The following is an 18758-nucleotide window of genomic DNA, read 5'->3' as shown; positions in this document are numbered from 1 at the left end:
GGGCGGGGCCTGACCCGGGTCAGCATTGGCCTCATCCGGCACGGTCTTCTCCTGCGCTTCGGCGTGGCCCAAGCGCCTCCCCGGAACCCAAAGGGCAGTGTAAGCCGGAGGCCCAGACACCCGGGCCCCTCGCCCAGACTCCCGGGCTCCTCCGCCCCGGCCAACTAGAGGATTATTTTAAGGGGGAGGAAGAGACGTTGGGGTTGTTTCCTTGATTGACTGTGGAAGAGCACTACAAGATTAGGGGCTGGATAAATGTCATTAGTGGGTCCACTATACAGGTTGTAAAGGATGTTGGCACACCAATTGTTGCTAAAGACATCCTCTTAGCCACTTTTTTTTTTTTAAGATTTAAAAAATTTATTTATTTGACACAGAGAGAGAAAGATCACAAATAGGCAGAGAGACAGGCAGAGGGAGAAGCAGGCTCTCTGTATCCCAGGACCCTGAAGTCATGACCTGAGCGGAAGGCAGATACTTAACCCACTGAGTCACCCAGGTGCCTTAGCCACGTTTTAATGTGTCAGTATGAGGCTCTGAAACAGTTCTCAGCTTTGACTGCACATAGAATTACCCAAGGAAATTTTAAAAATCACTAATGCCTAGAGATTTTGATCACTTCTAGAGATTTTGATTTAATTGAACCCAGATGGGACTCAGGCATTGGTATCTAAAAGCTTCCCAGGTGATGTGCCAGGGCAAGGAATAATTGTTATGGGCATTTGTAATTTCCTAGACACAAAGCAGTACAAACAACAGGAAAACATAAAGCTTTCCCAAACAATCTTATTTTTTGAAGTACAGTTTAAAGAAGTAAAATTAGAGATTAACAAAAATACTGCTCATGTTTTCTCTGAAGCAATGAAATCACTTTATAGCCTTCTGGTTAATTCCCTCAACAATTCTAGGATGAAAGAAAAAGCCTGAAATCACTCTTTTAATTCTCCCTGCTGCTTCAAGCACCTCAGGGCAGTGCCCTGTCTCCATCTCAGCCCTACACTGGAATTGGGAAAGCTCTGTGCCTCAGCTTCTCTCATGGTCTCAGATGGCTGCCAACTGTAGCCTACCTCCACGATGCTGGTCTGTGACTGAAATGATGACAAAACTGTGGCCTTTTACTGGAGATGACTTTGCACAGGGCTGAGACCCTTGCACAAAATTTTTTTAAACGATCTATTTATTTGAGGGTCCCTAGATAGCACAGTCAGTTAAGGATCTAGCTTTGGCTCAGGTCATGATCCCAGGATCCTGGGATAGAGTCCTGCATCAGGCTCCCTGTCTGCTTCTCCCTCTATCTCTGCCCCTCCCCACTGCTCATGTGCTCTCTCTCTCAATCAAGTAAATAAATAAAATCTTTAAAAAAAAATCTATTGGGGCGCCTGGATGGCTCAGTGGGTTAAGCCTCTGCCTTCGTCTCAGGTCTCGGGGTCCTGGGATCGAGCCACACATCGGGCTCTCTGCTCAGTGGGGAACCTGCTTCCCCCTCTCTCTCTGCCTGCCTCTCTGCCTACTTGTGATCTCTCTTTCTGTAAGATAAGTAGATAAAATCTTTTTTAAAAATCTATCTGTTTGGGGACGCCTGGGTGGCTCAGTAGGTTAAAGCCTCTGCCTTCGGCTCAGGTCATGATCCCAGGGTCCTGGGATCGAGTCCCGCATCGGGCTCTCCGCTCAGCGGGGAGCCTGCTTCCTCCTCTCTCTATCTCTGCCTGCCTCTCTGCCTACTTGTGATCAAATAAATAAATAAAAATCTTTAAAAAAAAAATCTATCTGTTTGAGGGGGGAGAGGCGCAAAGGGAGAGGGAGCCTTAGTTGGAGCCTGACATGGGACTTGATCTCAGGACCCTAAGATCAGAACCTGAGCTGAAACCAAGAGTCAGAGGCCCAACCAACTGTGCCACTCAGGTGCCCCCCTTGCATGTAATTTAAGGGAAGCTTTCTCCTCCCTTTTAGTTAAGAACCTGTGAGAAAAAGTGTAATTCCTTCACTATCTATTTCCCTGGAGAGGAGAGGGGGTAGGAAAGCCAGGGCTTCACAGGTCATTCAGTATTTTCTCTCCTTACTAGCTCAGGAATCCAGGTTCCATTGCTTGGAGTAAGTATCATGTATAACGTTTAGCTTTCATAGATCCCATCACATTACACTATAAGAGTTTAAACCAGCAGGTGCCTGGCTCGCTCAGTAGGTAGAGCATGGGTCTCTTATTTTTTTTTTTTTGTAAGATTTTATTCATTTATTTGACAGAGAGAGAGGGAGGGAGAGAGAGCAAGCACAAGCAGGGGGAGTGGCAGAGGGAGAGGGAGAAGGCTTCCCACTGAGTAAGGAGCCCAATGCAGGCTGGATCCCAGGATCCAGGGATCATGACCTGAACTGCAGGCAGACACTTAACCATTTGAGCCACCCAACTGCCCTGAGCATAGGCCCTTGATCCTGGGGTTGTGAGTTTGAGCCCCACATTGGGTGAAGAGATTACTTAAGAATAAGTAATTTATTTAAAAAATTTTTTAAGCCAAGAAGATCTCATATTCTCTGATTGGTACAGAAATATCCTGGCTATATTCCATTAACCAGAAGTTGCACCCCATAGAATTGATCTCAATAGAAGACAAATTTAAAGTTTCCTAACATACTAACCAGTCTCCTCAACAGTCTTTATGTTGACCTCAGGGTTTCTTCTAGAGTCTCACTCTTGCTTTTCAGCATATCAGTTCCACCAGACAGCATCCTGTCATTTGGAAGTAGAGCTGGCCCTTGAATGAGAGGTGTTTTGTTATATGCAAATCCACTCATATGAAGATTTTTTTCAATAAGTATATTGGAAAATCTTGGGGGGATTTGTAACAATTTGTATTTTTTTTTTTTAAGATTTTGCGTATTTAGAGGCACCTGGATGACTCAGTCCATTAGGCCTCTGCCTTTGGCTCAGGTCATGATCACAGGGTTCCTGGATGGAGCCCTGAGTCAGCTCCCTGTTTAGCGGGGAGTCTGCTTCTCCCTCTCCCTCTGGCTCTCCCCCTGGCTCGTGCTTTCTTTCTCTTTCTTTCTGTCAAATAAATAAATGAAGTCTTTTTAAAAAAATTTATTTATTTATTAGAGAGAGAAAATGAGCGCACGTGGACGGAGGGGCAGAGGGAGAGGGAGAAGCAGACTTCCTCCTGAGGGCAGAGCCAGAGGCTGTGCTCAATCCCAGGACCCTCAGATCTTGACTTGAGCCAAAGGCAGCATTTAACTGTCTAAGCCACTCAGGCACCCTGCATTTGCAACAATTTGGAAAAACTTGCTGATGAACCACATAACCTAGAAATATTAGAAAAAAAGGTAAGAAAATGTTAGGTAAATAAATGCATTAATTATTATATATATATATATATAAATCCATCCTATTTACTACCATAATATATACACGAAATCTATTATAAAAAGTCCAAATTTATTAGACTCCCCACCCAAATATTTGTAGACTGTACATGGTGCCATTTACAGTGGAAATATAAACAGATGTAAACATGATATATTAAATCATAACTGCATAAAATTAACTATAGAACATACTGAACTGTAATAATAAAGTAGCCACCTACTGTTGCTTTTGTGGTGAGTTCAAGTGTTGCTAGGATCCACTAATCATCTCCTTGTGAGCAGTTAGTGTCTCTAGTAAATTGTTTATCACAAGTAGAAGTGACCTCATAGTTCTCACTGTTAAGTAGTTAAGTTTTGGAGAAGTCAGAAATTTTACAGATTTCAACTCTACACAGGGGAAGGCAGTTGGCAGTTGGTGCCCCTAATCCCTAGGTTGTTCAGGGACAGCTGTACTGCATCTACTTAGTCAAATAAGTGGCTACATGCCCATGGGCTTCTGGTTAAGACCTGAGCCTGACACTCTCATAGGGCAAAGCACTGTGGCTACTTAGTAAAACATTTGAAGGCTGTTATGCCAAAGCTGTTTTAATCCACTCATTAACTTATATTTGACTAGTGGGACAACCTTTCCTTTTTGCCCATAGAAATTACCGAGAAATAGAGGCACCTGGGTGGCTCAGTTGGTTGGGCGATCAATGATTGTTGATTTCAGCTCAGGTCTTGATTTCAGGTTTTTGATTTAAAGCCCCATGTTGGGCTCCAGACTGGGTGTGGAGCCTACTTAGCAAATAAAGAAATAAGAAATTACCAAAAAATAAATCTTAGGGGCGCCTGGGTGGCTCAGTGGGTTAAGCCGCTGCCTTCGGCTCAGGTCATGATCTCAGGGTCCTGGGATCGAGTCCCGCATCGGGCTCTCTGCTGAGCAGAGAGCCTGCTTCCCTCTCTCTCTCTGCCTGCCTCTCCATCTACTTGTGATTTCTCTCTGTCAAATAAATAAATAAAATCTTTAAAAAAAATAAAAATAAATAAATCTTAGACTTTTGGAATAATAATAAATGCCAGTCCCAGGATGATGCTGCTGTCTTGTACTATGCTGCTTCAAATCTTGGTCATTGCCACAAACAATACAATCAATACCCTACACCTTCTGTCACCCTCCAGGTCAGGGGCTCCTCTAAATCTCTGCTTTCTGGGCACCTGGGTGGCTCAGTTGGTTAAGTGATTGCCTTTGGCTCAGTCCTGATCCTGGAGTCCTGGGATCGAGTCCCGCATCAGATTCCCTGCTTGGCAGGGAGTCTGCTTCTCCCTCTGACCCTCCCCCTTCTCATGCTCTCTCTCACTCTCAAATAAATAAATAAAATCTTAAAAATATTCTCTGCTTTCTGTTTTGTCTGGGCTGGTGCTTTTCATGGACCCAGCATATCATCTTCACAACAGTGGTACTGAAGACTAGCGGGAACTGGAACTATCATAAAAAAAGATCTCTTGTTCTTTCCCAGATTTATTTTCTTTCATAGCTTTAGTGGGCATTTCAGAACCTGAGGTGCTGTGAGGAGGAGGTCATGGCTAAGGTGAAAATGCCTAATCACGCCCTGAGGCTGTGATCTGCTCCCCATTCTGTTTCTACCTTCTGTGTGTGTCCCTTTCAGCCCTTCAGCCATTTCCCCCTCCTACAAATACAAGATACCTGGTAGGAAATATTTTTAAAAGATGTTATTTATTTATTTGACACAGAGAGAGAAAGATCACAAGTAGGCAGAGAGGCAGGCTGACAGAGGGGGAGAAGCAGACTCCCCGCTGAGCAGAAAGCCTGATGCGGGGCTCAATCTCAGGACCCTGAGATCACCCCAGGAAATATTTTGAGCTAATAATAAGAACATCAATCCTTCCCTGGAAAATCCGAAGTTTTTCTTCCTGCCTTTCTTACTTGGCAGCTCCTGGTAAGGCAGCTGGGTTTTTTGCTCTGCTGGGAAATCTCATCTATGGTGTTGTATCACCTGTGTCTCTCCTGGTTCCTGTCTCTCATTTTAACATCTCATCAAATCCTACTTTCCATACTGGAGAGCCATGGCCCCAAAGGAGACCAAGGCAACAAGGAGCAACAGACAGGACATGGTCTTTCTCTTTGCTGAGTCCTCCCCTGTAAGGATTTAGGGGCTGAAAATGGATACATCTCCCTGACTAGACGTTGTAAATCCCATTCCAGGTGAAGGTGTTGCTCAGATCATCTCTTCTAAATAGCTCATTTTTCCTGCTCTTAGGCAGTACAAACAAACTTACAAGGACTGTGGGTACTTGTAAGTTTAGAAAAAAAAGAAAGGAAATTCCTTATGCTTCTTCTGAAAACCTTCAATAATAACCTTAAGGAAAAGGGGAAAGTAGTCAGGGACATAAACCTTGGACTAGGACTGACCTGGGTTGGAATCCCCCACCTTATACTTTCCAGCTGTGGCAATAACTTAATTTTTCTGGTCTTTGGTTTCCTTAACTATAAAAGGGGTTTCCTCATATGATTATTATAAAAATTAAATGAGATAAGGAAGTGCCAGCACAATGCCAGCCATATAGTTTGATAAAGAGCAGCAATTATTATTACCCAAGGAGACTGGGTATAAGGCAACACTAATTAGTTCCTTAATACCATTAATCTCTTCAGAAGAGGACAAAGTACTATCTGATAAGGGAGAGATCTACGAACAATGGTTCAGTTTGGGAAGCAAAGGCAAAGTACCCACAGTTCCGTGTAGCTAGCTGTTCCTTCTCTTCCTCGAAACTTCTTAGTGCTGGTGTGTCCCCTGGCTCAGGGTTGGAACTCTGCTCTCCTGTCTACACTCACTCCCTTATTTCCTTGGTCACCCTTTGGTTACCTCATCTAAGTCCATGGCTTCAGATACTGGCACCAGCAATATGCTTGTACCTCCCAGATTTGCATCTCTAACACTAACCTTTTACCCTGAATTCCAGATTGATGTATCCAACTACCAATTCCATGTCTCACTTGAACACAATGCACCAAAAATTCAACCTACCGCAAACTGAGCTCCTGTTTTTCCTACCAAAACTGCTTTGCCCACATTCTTCCCTCTCTGCCCTCATCCCAACCTCCCGTTTCTACTGTTACCACACAGGTACAAGTACCATCCTTCTGTGGTTGCATTATTGCAACAGACTCCTAATTGGCTGCATGGCTTCTGCCCTTCCTACCTTTAGCTTATTTCCACACAGCAGCCAGAGGGATGGTATAACATGGACCTGAAGTTATGGTATTATTCTATTTAGAGCCCTCCAATGACTTTCCATCTTCCTTTTTACAGAAACCAAACTCATTTCAGCAGAGATTGTATATCTTGTTTAGTTTTTTGTCCTCCTCCAAAAACTACCCCACACCCATATCCAGCAGGGCAGCAAATTCTATCAGCTTTGTTTGTTCCTGTATCCCCAGCACCTGATACAGTGCCTGGCACACACAGGCCCTTCATATAGTTCTCAAATGAAGGAATGACTTCCAGACAAGATGCCTGAAAAGTGGGAAGATAATTTTAAAGACTACTTAACCCAAATACCTTCTTTCTCTGCAGATAAGAATTGCTTTACTTTAGAATGCTTTATAGGCTTTTCTTGCAGCAGATTCCTTTGATCCCATGATGTTGAATTTAGGCTACAAAATCAGGTTACCTTTCTGGTAGAAACACCAGGTGGCCGGAACCAGCAAGCATATTAACAGTGTAGATAACCCATCTGGAAGCTTGGACCTTGCCATTTGAAGATTAACCTAAGGAGATTCTGGAAGTGAGACGCAAACTGAAAGCATTTCTGCTAGACTGGGAGATTTGCAGATAGCCTTCCAGTTCTGAGACCTCATAGGTCACCCTTGGCCAGATTTATTGCTTGAGATCTAGCAAGGCCTGTGGAAGGTGGGTGGATTTGCCCTCATAGGTAGGACCACTGAACCTTTAACATAGGTGGTATTTGCTTGATATTCTTGAGCAGGGGATGCCTAACTTGGAAACCCCCTCAGAGTAAAAAGGGGACGAGCCTCTCTGATTACTTCTTCCCTAATTCAAGAGCTTCTCTCGCACCTATCCTCGGGTCTTGGGCAAAAATGGCTAAGCTCCTGGACTGAAGGGGTCAAGAGTCAGCCGCTGGTGTGGTCCGACAACCATTTCTCCGGAAGGCTTAGGCCTGAGAAGTCTCCCTTCCTTTGCCTTCACAATGACGGGAAAGAAGGCGTCCTCGAACTAGGCCGACCAAGGCTTGATATGCGCTCCTGGAGGAGAGCAAAACTCGGAGAGTCCAAGCCAACTGCAGACAAATGGCAAATCTTGTAAATTCCAAAGAGCACAGGAAGACGAACCAGGGTCTAAACCACAACCCCGAGCAGGCCCCGCGAACCTGGGGACGCACGCCCTCCCATTGGACGCCGCCGAGCAGCGTGCCCTCACGCCTCGCCCCCGTAGGTAGCCCCGCCCCAACACGCGCGAGGGACGGCGGGAGTGGAGTCGGCGCGACCTGCCGCTGTACTCTATCTCCCGGCGGGCCGAGCGCTGAAGGCGGCGGCGCGGCGCCTTTGTGGAGGCAGCGGCCCGGCGCGGAGGAAGTTCCGGTCTCCGCGACGCTGGGTCGGTGGCGGCGGCTGAGGATTAGGAGGAGCGGGCCGCGGAGGCCGCGCTGCCTCGGTAAGGGCCTGGGGCAGTAGAGAGGGCGTGCCGGAGCCTGCGGGTAAAGAGCCAGCTTGCCAGGCCGCTATAGAAGTCGCGGGTCCGCGAGGCCTGGAAGCTGCGGCTTCGGTGTCGCGGGACGGCCGCGGCCTCGCTCGGGAAGAAGAGAGCCAAGTGGCGGTGTGGTGAGGCAGGCGCCGCCCTCGGGAGGAACGCCCCGGAACGGTCGCGGACCCGGGGCGGGGCCCGGTGCGGTGGTAGAATTACCGGTCCAGCCTCGGGGCTGTCGGCTGCGGGGTAGGGGGTTGGCGCGTGGTTACGGTTTGGTGTTTCTGGTTTGCGGGGCCGCAGGTCGGCCCTTTCTTCCTTTTTTTCCTGCTTTTGCAGGAATGTGATCCAGTTCTGAGGCATCGCTCGAGAGGGAGGCCTTCTTGTGCCTAGCACGTAGCCTCGTCCTTAGACCTGGCTAGACACGAGTGAGCTCGGCCAGACCACAGGGTGCGAGAGCTCGGAGCCCCGCACGCGGGGCTGTAGAACCTGGAGGCGGGGGAGTGGTCTGGTGGGTTCTGCGCCCGTTGGGAGAATGTGAGAGGAGGGATGTTTTTTCGTATATACTCTTCAGATTCCTTTTGGCGTTGTAAATCTGTGTTTTTCTCCTAACTTTAGTATTGATGTACTGCTGGATTCAACCCTAGGAGCGCATTTTTTTAAAATAAAAAGGTGCATGTAAGGTACCAAAACTTTTTAAGAGTAACGGTGTTTTTTTTTTTGTTTGTTTGTTTGTTTTTTTCCATATTCCAGGTTTTGCATGTGAGGGTCAGAGTTGCAAGTGAAGGAGTTCAGTAGACTCTGATGCGCTTGGTCACTTAGTTCATTTTCTGAACTCTGGATTGTACCCTAGGTTGTTAGTCTTCCAACTTTCTGTTGAGTAATGCCACCAGTGTGAATAGTTGATAATGTCAACATCAGCCCACTTGTGAGGACTGTAGGGAAAGGTATGAAGAACTGATGGATGACCGAAGGACTGGCAATGTATAAAGTAACTAATGGCGTGTTACTGTTTCGGTGAAACACAGACAAGTTGGACATGAACCTTGGCATCTAACTAGGTATTTAACCTATAGGGAAGGTACTAGGTCTCTTTTCGGGACATCTGTAGCACCCTTCTTGATAGAATTCTGTTACCAGAGTTGGGTTTATTTTTGTTGCCTTTAGGATCCTGGGTTGTTTCTAGCCTTTCTGAAGAGACTTGTGAAGGCCTGGGTGGGGGAGATGAATGCATGTTACTAAATGAACTCTCTTATTGCAGACACTTGAGCAAGGTTATAGAATTGTGCCAGTGTTTAAATGGATAAACTGCTGTTAATGATCAGATTCAGGGTTGTATTAAAATTAAAACTATGGGAAGGTTCTGAAATCTTAAAGATTATAAATCATTTCTTGATGGCCTTTTTTAAGCCATATACCAAGTACTTAGAATTAATTTTTCTGCCACACTCCCACAATACCGTCTTCATTTCATTCACTTAGTTAATGGGGCATCTGTTGAATGCATTTTATAACCGTCTTATCATGGTGTGGGACTCAGAATAGCAGAGTGGGTAACTGGGGGAGCCCTGGAATCTGATAGGTTTTGAATCCTTCACTCCTCCACTAATTCAGTGACATTGGAACTTAAGTTTCCTCATATGTGAAATAAGGTTGTTGTGAGGTATATGTAATGCCCTTAGAACAGTGCCAGGTGTGCAGAAGGTGTTCCTAAATGTTAGCCACCACGGTTGTCATTTTTTAAAGCAGCTTTGTTGAGATATAATTCATAATTCATATGCCATACAGTTAACCATTTAAAGTGTATAATTCAATGCTTTTTATATATTACATTGCTAATTTCTTTACAAGGTTGTGGTAAATGTATTTTGTTACATATGTTGTAACAAAATTCGCTATTTAAACCGTTTCTTTTTTTTTTTTTTTTTTTAAGTTTGTTTATTTAAGGAATCTTTACACCCATCATGGGCTGTAACTCATTACCAGGAGATCAAAAGCCACACTTCCAATTAAGCCAGCCAGACACCCCAAGCCACTTTTAAGTGTAAAATTCAGTGCATTAGTTACATACACAGAGTAGTGCAACCGTGACCACTATTTCCAAAACTTCTTCATCACCCTGAACAGAAACTCTATCCATTAAGCAAGTGACTCTCATTGTTCCTTCCATTTAGCCCCTGGTGACTTTAAGTCACTCTGAATTTGCCTGTTTTAGGTATCCCATATAAATGAAATCATACAATATTTGTCCCTTTATGTTTCACTTACCATAATGTTTTCATGGCTCAATAATGTCATAGCAGGTATCCAAACTTCATTCCTTTTTTTTCTTTTTTTAAGTTTGTTTATTTATCTTTACACCCATCATGAGGCTCAAACTTACAAACCCAAGATCAAGAGTTTATCACTCTTTAACTGAGCCAGCCAGACGCCCCAAACTTCATTCCTTTTTGAAAAATTACAAAAAGTATATTTTAAAAATTGAGATGTAATTGACATACTCATTCTCTTTTACGGCTGAATAAATATTCCATTGGTGTGAATAGGTCACATTTTATTTCTTCATTTGTTGGTAGACAACTGTGTTGTTTCCACCTTTTGGCTATTGTCAGTCATGCTGCTGTGAACATGGGCATGTGCCTATTCTGTATATTAACCTTTTATCAGATATGTGATTTGTAAATATTATCTTCCAGTCTGTGGGGTGCTTTTTTACTCTATTTATAGTGGTCTTTGATGCAGGAGAGTTTTCCATTTTGATGAAATCTAATTTGCCTGCTTTTCTTTTGTTGACTGTGCCTTTGGTGTCATCGCCAAGAGATCATTGTCAAATCTAATGCGTGACACTTTCCCCCTATTATTGTAAGCGTTTCATAGTTTAGCACTTACATTTAGGTCTTTGATGCATTTTGAGATAATTTTGGTGTGTAGTGTTAGGTAAAGGTCCCACTTCACTCTTCTGCACTTGGATATCCAGTTTTCCTGTGAGCATTTGTTGAAAAGTATGTCTTTTCCCCTTGATAATCTTGATACCCTTGTTGAAAATATCCTGACCATATATGTAAGAATTTAGTTCTGGTTTCTCTATTCCACTGATCTGTATGTTTGTCCTTATACTAATACCACACGGTTTTGATAACTGCAGCTTTGTAGTAAGTTGAAATCAGGAAGTGTGTCTCCTCCAACTATGTTCTTTTTCAAGATTGTTTTGGCTATTCAGAGTCTTTTGAAATTCCTTATGAATTTCAGGATGGGTTTTTTTCTAAGCATTGGCTTTAGACTCAGACCGTCTTGAGTTTGCATGTTGGCTTTTTCTCATATTAGTTATATTGTTTTGGGTCAAATCTCTACCTGTTTGAGCCTCGGTTGCGTGGTCTATAAAGTGGGAATAGTAACTGAGTTTACCCTACAAAGGACTTGCAATGAATAAATGAGTGCTTAACTGTGGTAGAGTCAGCATTCCGGCTATGCTTGTCTTTATTACTCTCATTTTGGAGAGTGGGATTAGACCTACTCAGGAAGGTCCTTTCCAGCTTAATACTATTATGATTTTAAAAATCTGAGCATGGGGCACTTGCATGGCTCAGTGTGTTAAAGCCTCTGTCTTCAGCTCAGGTCATGATCCCAGAGTCCTGGGATCGAGCCCGGCATTGGGCTCTCTGCTCAGCGCAGAGCCTGCTTCCCCCTCTCTCTATGCCTGCCTCTCTGCCTAGTTGTGATCTCTGTCTGTCAAATAAATAAATAAATAAAATCTTAAAAAAAAAAAATCTGAGCATAATAGTAGTAGTAATAGTATTTGTTACATTGTTTTAAAATTCTTTAAAACTTTTGGGGTTCCTGGGTGGCTCAATGGGTTAAAACCTCTGCTTTCAGTTCGGGTCATATCCCAGGGTCCTGGGATCGAGCCCCACATTGGGCTCTCTGCTCAGCAGGGAGCCTGCTTCCTCCTCTCCCTCTCTGCCTGTCTCTCTGCCTACTTGTGATCTCTCTCTTTTTCTCTCTGTCAAATAAATAAATAAAATCTTAAAAAAATAAAATTCTTTAAAACTTTTTTTGGAGATGTAGTTTGCATATCATAAAATTCCTTCTTGTAAGTGTTCATTTTGATGTAACCATTACCACTGTTCAGATTTAGATTTCCAGCACCTCAAAACATTCCTTACTTCCTGTTTGTTGTTTATCCCCACTTCTCCAACTGCAAGTCCTAGTATCTACTGATTTGCTTCGTATCTCTGTAGTTTTATGTTTTCTAGAAATTTCATATAATTGGAATTATACAATTCTTTCGTTTGTGTCTGGCTTCTTTCACTTGCAATGCTTTTTTGAGGTTCATCCATGTTGTGGCATTTTTTTTTTTTATGGTGTATTTCTTTTAGTTCAGCCATTCACTTATGGATGGACATTTGGATTATTTCCAGTTTGGGGCTATTATGAACAGTGGGGCTATGAATATGATTGCTTCTTATGCATGATCTCATTTACTCCTGATAGTAATTGTATGAGGTAGGTACCATTATTCCTATAACATAGGAGAGCTTTGAGATATATAGAAGTTAAATAATTTCTCAGAGGTGCAAACTGGAGTTCTGGGGCACCTGGGTGGCCCAGTCATTACGTGTCTGCCTTCGGCTCAGGTAATGATCCCAGTCCTGGGATCAAGCCCTCCTCATTGGGCACTCTGCTCGGTGGGTCTGCTTCTCCCTCATCCTCTGCCTGCTGCTCCCTCTGCTGTGCTCGCTCTTGCTTTCCCTCCCGAGTTCTCTCTCTCTGTCAAATAAATAAATAAAATCTTTCTTTTTTTAAAAAAAATATTTTATTTATTTATTTGACAGACTGAGATCACAAGTAGGCAGAGAGGCAGGCAGAGAGAGAGAGGAGGAAGCAGGCTCTCTACTGAGCAGAGAGCCCGATGTGGGACTTGATCCCAGGACCCGGAGATCATGACCTGAGCCGAAGGCAGCGGCCCAACCCACTGAGCCACCCAGGCGCCCCTAAAATCTTTCTTAAAAAAAGAAAACGAGTTCTGGTTCAAACCGGGCACATGCACTAAAACACATGCACTATGGGGTGCCTGGGTGGCTCAGTTGGTTAAGATCTGCTTTTGGCTCAGGTCATGATCCCCAGGGTCCTGGGATCCAGCCCTGCATCAGGCTCCCTGCTCAGTGAGGAGTCTGCTTCTTCCTCTCTCTGCCACTCCCCCTGCTTGTATGCTCTCTCTCTCTTTGTCAAATAAATAAAATCTTAAAAAATAAAACAAAGCAAAAAAAACCGTGTGCACTAGACCAGTGGTCTTGAAATCCTTTTATTCTTGGACCACATAAAATTAAAAAAAAATTCCTGCTAAAATTTTGAAAAACTTATTACCATCTTACATATTTTTTTTAAGGTTTTATTTATTTGTTTGACAGAGATCACAAGTAGGCAGAGAAGCAGGCAGAGAGAGGGAGAAGCAGGTTCCCTGCTGAGCAGAGAGCCCGATGCAGGGCTTGATCCCCAGACCTTGAGATCATGACCTGAGCCGAAGGCAGAGACTTAACCCTCTGATCCACCTTACACATTTTTAAGTCAGTGTTAGTGCTTTAACATTTCTATCGTAAATGGCCGCAAAGGATGTATTTTTTGGCATAATATATATTGTATGTTTGCTTTATATATATATATATACACTTTAGAGCAGCAGACTTAATTTATAAAATGTCATATAATCTAATTGGAAGATCAGATTTTTAATGTCCGCCATTTAGCCAAATCAGACTACCTCAATGGGAATGCATTCCAAATCTCAGTGATTTTTGAAATAAACTCTTAAAGTAGTAATAGGTAACATTTATTGAGCATTTTACTTATTGGCCACTGTTTTAATAGATTTGCATTTTCATTCCGTTTCTGATAACTGTATGAAGTAGACATTAGCTTTATACTGATTTTACATATAAGTAAACTGAAGCATTTAGTTAAATACTTGCTTAAGGTCCTGTGGTGTGGCAGAAACAAGTTTTACCTTCAGGCAATCCATCTCTGAACCTAAGCAGAATATGTCCAGAGACAACACTTTTAGGCCTTTTCTCCTACACTGTACTGGCTTACAAAACTCACTCTTGAATTAGGAGCCTGACTAATTTGCTGCTATTAGGAATCAGGATATAAAAATATTTAAACCCTGGGGAATTTCTATTTCTTTCTTTATTACAAATATTTATTCATTAGAGAGCGTGTGTGTGCACAAGCAGAGGGAGCGAGAGAGGGAGAAGCAGGCTACCCATTGAGCGGGGAGCCTGATGTGGGGCTCAGTCCCAGGACCCCGAGATCATGACCTGAGCCAAAAGCAGACACTTAACCGACTGAGCCACGCAGGTGCCCTGGGAAATTTCTGTTATAAGAAAAAGCAGCTCTAATGAAGTATTTAAATGTCTTCCTGCAGTATTAAGTCTAATTTGTACATGACTTTGAGATTCCTGTGAGATAGCCAAGTGGTGATTTCTGGCAGGCAATTTGGACTTTACAGGGGAAATCTAAGAGGAAGATAGAGATGTGGAAATTATCATTGTAGAGATGGCAGTTACTGTGATTAAATTGGGAATAGATGCAATTCCTCATGTCTAGTCAGCTTTGGCTGCCATAACAAAGTAACATGGACTGGGTGACTTGAACAGTAAAAATTTATTCCTCATAGTTCTGGAGGAAGGGAAGTTCAAGGTCAGGGTTCCTTCTGATTTGGTCCAGGTGAAAATCCTTTTGATTTGCAGACAGCTGCCTTCTTACTGTGTCTTTATTTGGCTGAGAGACAAATCTTTTTTTTTTGTCTTTTCTTACAAGGGCACTAATCCCATTCATAAGTGCTCCACTCTCATGACCCAGTTACCTCTCAAGGCCCCCACCTCCCAATATCATCACATTGGGTATTAGAATTTGGGGGGTGAGGGGAGCTCCTGGGTGGCTCAGTGGGTTAAAGCATCTGCCTTTGGCTCAGGTCATGATCCCAGGGTCCTGGGATTGAGCCCCACATCAGGCTCTCTGCTCAGCAGGGAGCCTGCTTCCCTTCCTCTCTGCCTGCCTGCTGCCTGTTTGTGATCTGTCAAATAAATAAACAAAATTAAAAAAAAAAAAAGAATGTGGGGTGGTGGGTACATAGCACCTGGGGGTGGCATGTGGATCAAGAATAGTGCTAAGGCGAAATAAGTCAATCCAGGAAAGACAGTTATCATATAATGTGTCTGAATGAGGAATTTGAGAGGCAGGTTATGGGGGGTAGGGAGGGAAAAAATGGAACAAGATGGGACTGGGGAGGGAGACAAACCATAATAGACTTGTCATCTCAGGAAACAAACTGAGGATTGCTGGGGACTGGGGGGAGGAGGGATAGGGTGGTGGCTGGGTTATGGATATTGGGGAGGGTATGTGCTATGGTGAGTGCTGTGAACTGTGTTTAAGACTGATGATTCACAGACCTGTACCCCTGAAGCAAATAATACATTATATGTTAATTACAAAAAAAAAAAAGAATAGTGTTAGGAAACAGTGTAGAGCCTTGGGGGTTAGCAATATTTGGTGGACATTTATTTAAATAATATTTAAAGGTGGGGTGCCTGGGTGGCTCAGTAGTTAGGGGTGTGCCTTCGGCTCATGTTGTGATGCCGGGGTCTTGGGATTGAGCCCTACATCCCAGCTCCCTGCTTGGCTGGAGGTCTGCTTCTCGCTCCTCCCATCCCCCTACTTGTGTTACCTCTCTCACTGTGTCTCTCTCTTTAAAAAAAATATATATATATATATATATATATATATTTAAAGGTTTTGTATTTGTGTGTGTGTGTATTTTTGCATGAGAAAGACTTGAGTGTTTATAAGCAAAAAAGCAGCAGTCTACAGAATGGGAATATGGGCAAAAAAAGAAGTTGAGTGATAGAGAAGTATAAGTGCAGGTTCTTCAAACTACAGTCTTCAACCTGTGGGTACACAAAATCATTCCAGGGAGAATGCAGGCATATGTATATGTATTTTTTTTTTTAAAGATTTTATTTGTTTATTTGACAGAGATCACAAGTAGGCAGAGAGGCGGGCAGAGAGAGGAGGAAGCAGGCTCCCTGCTGGGCAGAGAGCCCGATGTGGGGCTCTATCCCAGGACTCTGGGATCATGACCCGAACTGAAGGCAGAGGTTTTAACCCACTGAGCCACCCAGGTGCCCCCTTTTTAAAGATTTATTCATTTTATAGAGAGAAAGAGAAGGCATGAGCAGGGGGAGGGGCAGAGGGAGATGGAGGGAGAGAGGCAGACTGCACTGAGTGTGGAGCCTGACATGGGGCTCAGTCTCACAACCCGGAGATCATGACCTGAGCCAAAATCAAGAGTCCAGTGCTCAACTGACTGAGCCACCCAGGCTTCCTTGCATATGGATTTAAAGGAATAAGTGTGCAAAACTTCGCCTTCCATAAATATTCTTCTAAGAATGAATCTTGCTTCTACATATAAGAACTAGGAGCACCTGGGTGGCCACTTAGATGGTTAAGTGCCTGCCTTCGGCTTGGGTCGTGATCTCCTGGTCCTAGGATCAAGCCCCATGTTGGGCTTCTGGCTCAGTCGGGCATCTACTTCTCTCTCTTCCTCTTCCCCCTGCTTGTGCGCGCTCTCTCAAATTAGTAAATAAAATCTTAAAAAAAAAAACCACAACCTAAAACCATAAATACATTGGATTTGGAAATGATCTCCTGGGTATGACACCAAAGACATAGTCAGCAAAAGGAAAAATAGACAAATTAGACTTCATCAAAATGAAAAACTTTCCTTCACCAAAGAACACTGTGAACAGAGTAAAAACGTACCCCACAGAATTGGAGAAGATATTTGTAAATCACATATCTGATAATTAATATCCAGAATATATAGTAAGGTTCTAAACTCAACAACAAAAATACAACCTGATTCAAAAATGGGCAAAGGACTTCTATAGTTATTTCTCTAAAGAAGGTTATACATATGGCCAATAAGTCCTGGAAAGAGGTTCATCATCATGAATGATTAGGGAAATGCAAATCAAAATGACAGAGAAGTGCCACTTCACACCCATTAGGGTGATGATTATCAGAACAACAACAAAACACCTCCAAAACAAAATAACAAGATGGTGTGGATGAAATTGAAACTTGTATTATTTTCCTAGGACTGCTATAACAGCATACCACGGATGAGGTGACTTAAATAACAGAAATTTATTTTCTCTTGCTCTGGAGGCTAAATTCTAAGATCAAGGCATCAGCAGGGTTGGGTGTTGGTAAGGCCTTTCTCCTTGGCTTGCAGAAGAAGACTGCCTTCTTGCTGTGTCCGCACACAAACTTTCCTCTGTGCATGCATTCCCAGTGTCTCTTCCTCTGACACCAGACTTACTGGATTAGTGTCCCACTCTTAAGACCTCTTTTTAGGGGCGCCTGGTGGCTCAGTGGGTTAAAGCCTCTGCCTTCGGCTCAGGTCATGATCCCAGGGTCCTGGGATCGAGCCCCGAGTCGGGCTCTCTTCTTGGCGGGAAGCCTGCTTCCCTTCCTGTCTTTTTGCCTGCTTCTTTGCCTACCTGTGATCTCTGTCTGTCAAATGAATAAATAAAATCTTAAAAAAAAAAAAATCTGCGTTGGTGGTATAGTGGTGAGCATAGCTGCCTTCCCCCCCCAAAAAAAGAAGACCTCTTTTAACTTTATGTCCTTAAAAGCCCTCTCTTCACATACAAACCCATTGGGGTTAGGAGTTTAGCATACGAATGGGATGAGGGGGCACAATTCAGTCCGTGACAGAACCTTTGTGCCCTATTGCTAGGAATGTAGAATGGAGAAACTGGTAGAAAACAGTATGGTGATTCCTCATAAATTAAAAATAGAATTACCATGTGATCCAGCAATTCCACTTTTTTTTTTTTTTAAAGATTTTTAAATTTATTTATTTAATACAACCGAGCAAGGGGAGTGGCAGGCAGAGAGAGGGGGAGAAACTGGTTCCTTACTGAGCAGGGAGCCTGATTCGGGGCTTGAGCCTAGGACCCTGGGATCATGACCGGAGCTGAAGGGCAGATGCTTAACTGACTAAGTCCCTCAGGCACCCCTAAAGCTGCAATTCCACATTTGGGTATATGTCCAAAAGAACTGAAAGCTGAGTTTGAAAGAGATACTTGTACATCCAGGTTCGTTATTCGAAGTGGCCAAAAGATGGAAGTAACCCAGGTGTCCATTGTCCATCAGTGAATGAAGGGATAAACAAAATGTGGTGTATACACATACAATGCGATATTATTCAGCCTTAAAAAGTAATGAAATTCTGGGGCTTCTGGGTGGCTCAGTCATTTAAGCAATCAACTCTTGATTTCAGCTCAGCTCATGTATAATCTCAGGGTTGTGAGGTTGAGCCCTGCATTGGGTTCCACACTGGGCATGGAGCCTGCTTGAGATTCTCTCCCTCTGCCCTTCCCATCCCCCTCTCTCCCTCTTTAGGGGAAAAAGAAGTGTGTGTGTGTGTTTAAAAAAAGTAATGAAATTCTAATAGATGCTGCAATGTGGCTGAACCTCGAAGATATTATGCTAAGTGAAATAAGCCAATCACAAAGGGTCAAATATTAAATGGTTCCACTAATATTTTGAAATACATAGAGTAGTCAGAATCATAGAGACAGAAAACAGAATGGTGGTTGCTGAGGACCATTGAGAGGGAAACGAGGAACT

At 43.4% G+C, this 18758-nt stretch overlaps 1 protein-coding gene across 3 annotated transcripts in view; it reads left to right on the top strand.

The window, feature by feature from the left end:
• Positions 1-7834: 7834 nt before the first annotated feature.
• The window catches only part of RBM6 (RNA binding motif protein 6), a 106069-nt gene continuing 95145 nt past the window's right edge, over positions 7835-18758 (top strand). For 2 of the 3 annotated variants that reach the window (XM_045079635.1, XM_045079644.1), the window contains exon 1: positions 7835-8033. The gene's annotated coding sequence lies outside the window, so the exon portion shown is untranslated. The remainder of the gene's footprint in view (positions 8034-18758) is intronic. The other variant, XM_004760605.3, reaches the window with a different exon arrangement.

This window comes from Mustela putorius, unplaced genomic scaffold (genome assembly GCF_011764305.1).
Source record: "Mustela putorius furo isolate JIRA1106 unplaced genomic scaffold, ASM1176430v1.1 tig00000095_pilon_pilon_pilon, whole genome shotgun sequence".
Taxonomy (NCBI): Eukaryota; Metazoa; Chordata; class Mammalia; order Carnivora; family Mustelidae; genus Mustela; species Mustela putorius.
This window is presented reverse-complemented; position numbering and strand designations above follow the sequence as displayed.